This window comes from Plectropomus leopardus, chromosome 20, assembly GCF_008729295.1.
Source record: "Plectropomus leopardus isolate mb chromosome 20, YSFRI_Pleo_2.0, whole genome shotgun sequence".
Classification (NCBI taxonomy): domain Eukaryota; kingdom Metazoa; phylum Chordata; class Actinopteri; order Perciformes; family Serranidae; genus Plectropomus; species Plectropomus leopardus.
Genome location: NC_056482.1, coordinates 27,968,767 through 27,973,242, shown reverse-complemented (window position 1 = coordinate 27,973,242; position 4,476 = coordinate 27,968,767).

Genomic DNA, 4,476 nt, shown 5'->3' with positions numbered 1-4,476 from the left:
TGACATTTTTGCCATACTATAGCCTTGCTTTTTTGGTCATTTTTTTTACATGCCAAATTTTGGTGTTTTTTGCCGTTTTTGCAACATTCTTTGAAATGGCCTGTTCAAGCAAGCTATTTTATGCAGTTTTCTTTGGTCATTTTTTCGACATGCCATATTATGGGTATTTTTGGCCCTTTTTTCCACATTCTATGTTATGGTGTGTGTCTGCACAACATTTTATGCAGCTTTCGCCTGTTTTTGGGGCATGACAAATTTTGGCAGTTTTACTCATAATATAGTGTCGTATTTTTGTTGTTTTTAATCATGCTATATTATGGTGTTTGTACAACAACTTGATATGGCGTGTCTCAGTATGTTTTTTCATGCTATATTCTAGCTGTTTTTGAGACGTTATATTTTGACTTTTTTCACCCTATTATAGTTTCGCATTTTGTGTGTTTTTTTGACGTGCAATATTATGTTTTTTTTGCCCGTTTTGCAACACCATATGCCATGGTATGTGTAGGCAAGGTATTTCATGCGATTTTCAACTGTTTTTGAGACATGTCATATCTTGACATTTTTTGCCATAGTATAATGTGACATCTTTGGTAATTTGTGGACATTTTATCATTTCATATCGTGATGTTTTTGGGTGTTTTTTCAACATTCTATAGTATAACATGTTTTTCTGGACATTTCATGTTTTGACAATTTTCTCAATAGTATAGTATGGGTTTTTTTGGCCATTTTCTCCCTTTTTGTTGTTACATGCTATATTGTGGGTTTTTTTTTTTTTTCAAAATGCTGTATAATGGTGTTGTCAAAAAATGTCAAAACATGACATGTACAAAAAATAGTATGTGGAGACACATCATAGTATAGGATGTCGGGAAAAAAAAGTCCAAAAACATCATAATATAGCATGTCGACTGAAACGACTGAAAATGTCATAGTATAGTATGTTGTCATAAATGACCCAAAAACATAAAAGATACACTTCACTGTGATGTTTTTATATAGGACAAAAATAAAGGGTCCCCTTTAATCTTAAAGCAGTGTATATGAAGCTTAAAAGAGGGGCAGACATTTGTCACCTACCGTGTCATCTTTATTGGACAATAAATTAACAAACATATTTAACACAACACACATATGTTGCTCCAACTCCCTTTGTGTTACATCAAGGGAAGCTGATATACATGCACTACATTACACACACTTTTCATTATTTAGTTTGAGTGTACTCTATATACAATAAATAATCAGATTTCATAAAAATTAACAAGAAAAATAGCTAATTTAATTTAGTGTGAAATTCAGAACTGAACATTTGTTGTTAAAACTATGTGAATAGACTTTTTTTGTTTTGTTTTTTTGCAACACGATCAATCTGGTAATTGCACATCAGAGAAAAAGAAAATCACAGCAATTTTATTTTTGGAGCCCAAAAATGTAAAAAGGGTCATAGATATAAGTTGCTTGTGGTTGTGGTAAAAACTAATGTATCTGTAATTTTTGAACATTTTTAATAATTGCATCACATGTTGCATTTTTGTTTGGGAAGAAAGAAAAAAAAACTCCCAGAAGGTTCTTTTAGACATTTCGGCTCACTACCCTTAACAAAAAACCTCCCTTTTCTGGGTGGATGCCCTGATCTTCCTCACTTGTTACTTACTCTTCTGCCCTTCCTCTCTGCCTTCTTTATTTTTCTCACCTTTCCTCCCCAGAGAGGCTGCCAAAAACATATTTTCTCAAACTGTTAAGAGTGCTGGAGAAAACCAAAGATTAAGATCTCAAAGCTGTCTGGATTCGCTGGACTTGACATATGTGTGTGTGTGTGTGTGTGTGTGTGTGTGTGTTTGTGTTTTCAGAAACCCGTCTGACGAGCTGCTGGATGGTTTTTTTTTTTGGAGAGGAAGAACTTGTGAAAAGCTTTGACACGCTCGGGTTTACAGGTGTGTCACAGTGTTAGAAGCTTTCTGACAGCACTAATGAAACTGTAAGGAGATGGAGGCAGGAGAATAAGAAGGACAGAGGAGAGGAGGAAAGGAAGGAGGGGAAGGAAGAGAGGAAAATAAAGAACTAAAGCCAGGGACCCCACTACAAAAAGTCAAAAAAATCTAATGTTCAATCTGAGTTAGACAGAAAACTCTATAAATATCAATTTGTTTATATACTTATAATACAGAAGCCCATTTCTTTCAGTGTGATGAGGGAAATAAAGATATTGCAAGTGACTGTAATGAGAAACTTTCTCAAAATAATGAGTTAGTTAATCAAAACAAGGAATAATTATTTAGAAATGATGATTTAGACTCTTTAAATAAGATATGTTGTCAAAATAATAAGTGAGAATCTCAAAATAATGAGTTAGTACATCAAAATAAGGAATAATTATTTAGAAATAATGAGACACCTTCTCAAAATAATAATTAAGAATCTCTAAATAAGATACTTTGTCAAAAAGTATATCAAAACAATGACTAATTATTTAGAATAATGAGCTTCCTTTGTTGAGATTTATGTGAAAATAATAAGAAATTTTCTCAAAATAATTATTTAGTCTCGAAATAATAGAAATAATAAGAAATCTCCTCAAAATACTAAGAAACTAATTTAGAATCTTAAATAAGATACTTTCTCAAAATAATGAGTTAGCCATAATTTTAAGAAACATAGTCATTAGTTTGAGATACTAAGTCAATATTTAAAGAAAGTCATTATTACTATTAAAATTAGTAATTATATTTTTTGAAATACAGATTAAGTTTATTCAGAAAGTGTTTTTTCATCACACTGGCAGAAACGGGTGTATATTGTAGATATATTTATCTTTCTGCATAAAGATCTAGGAATAAAACTGTTTTAACATTTTTTAAATAAAGTCCAGACCAACAGTTTAGGTATGATGTGCAAAAATGAGCCATGCTGGAAAACCTCCAAGCCAGAACAAAATAATTGACACCAGTCAGTGATGCCAAAATTATAAACTGTAAATGTGTCCCATTGATAAATTATCATTTCTATCAAAAAAAAGGACACACAAGATCTTCAGTAAACACCTAAAGATGTCAGCAGAACACTGACAATTTAAGATTTTCTCCCAAATATACATTTTAAACAGTAAATATGCTCATTTGAAGAACTAGCCAGTGCCAGGCAGACAGTCTTGTTAGTCACAACAAATACACCAAACAGGTTCTACGTTCACTGTACAGGACTAACAGACTCCACGACCAAGCAGCTCTGATGATATAAATACTCTGTATGTACACATTAGGAGTAGAACGAAGGTGGAAAGATCCAAAAGACCAAGAGAAGTCTTCACATCAACTGGTGAAATATAAAGCGTTATCATCTGCAAACAAACACACAATACCCCCAAAATACAAGTATGGGGGCAAAAGAGGCAAGACAGGAAGAAGCTGCGGTTTTCCCTCAAACACATTAACCTCCAGGATCGTTTTAAAACGGAGAGGAACTCCTGAGAACATGACCCCCGAAGAAGAAAAAGGAATTTGGACCAACATGAAGACATAAGGACCCGTGGAGACGGATTTGAAAGAATCACTTGACAAAACTGACTCTAAAAGGCTGAGGAGAGTTGATCTTGTATTCAAACTCAACGGCAAGTGAAATCAAAGAGAGAACTTCACCAAAAAGAAGACAAATTTGGATTTAAGATTATCAAAAGACCTTTATGACCTAAGACCAGGTACGAAGGAGCCATAGAAGCTGAGCTCAAGAACAACAATGAAGCCTTCTTCATACACGCTCTACAACGCTGAATTTATCAAGAGGAATAATATAAGCTAATGCAGACGTCTGGGGGCTTTTCTCTGCAGATCTCTACTACAAAGTCAATGTAATTTCAGACTGAGCCTATGTGTAACTTGAGCAGGGAATTGTCTAAAGACGTCACAGCGACGTTTCCGTCATGCAACTGGTGCAAAACCGAAAGAACGCAAACATTCGAAGGTGAAGAAGAAAGGTCATTTTCACGAGTGTCTAACTGAAGAGATGACAAGATTCAAGAACGAAAGTCAGTGAGGACCATCGGCGAAATCAAATTCAAGGAACGACGAATGACAAGAAGGACCAAATCACAAATCCGCGATATAAATAAAACACGACAATTCCTGCAGCGTAATTTTTGCATCATGTCACCTAAACCAAATTTAGCATTTCTGGTAGTTAAGAACAAGCCTGACACAGTCTCCTGTTACGCGCTACGTGTAAAAGAGACTCTAGATAAAAGAAAACGACTTGATTCAGAGTTTGTACCACACAACAACAACTGTGGCCATTATTTTATTAAAATGTGACCAAAACATTATGTTTTTCCTTCTTTTTCAGTATCAGCAGAGAGAAATGCTTCACCCCGGGCGTATAAAGGTTTACAGTGATGGTGCTTTTAGGCCGCGCGGTCTGAAGTGAGAATGTGTGTTAGTGAAAATACACTTGGGTGTAAACACATACACTCACATTTCT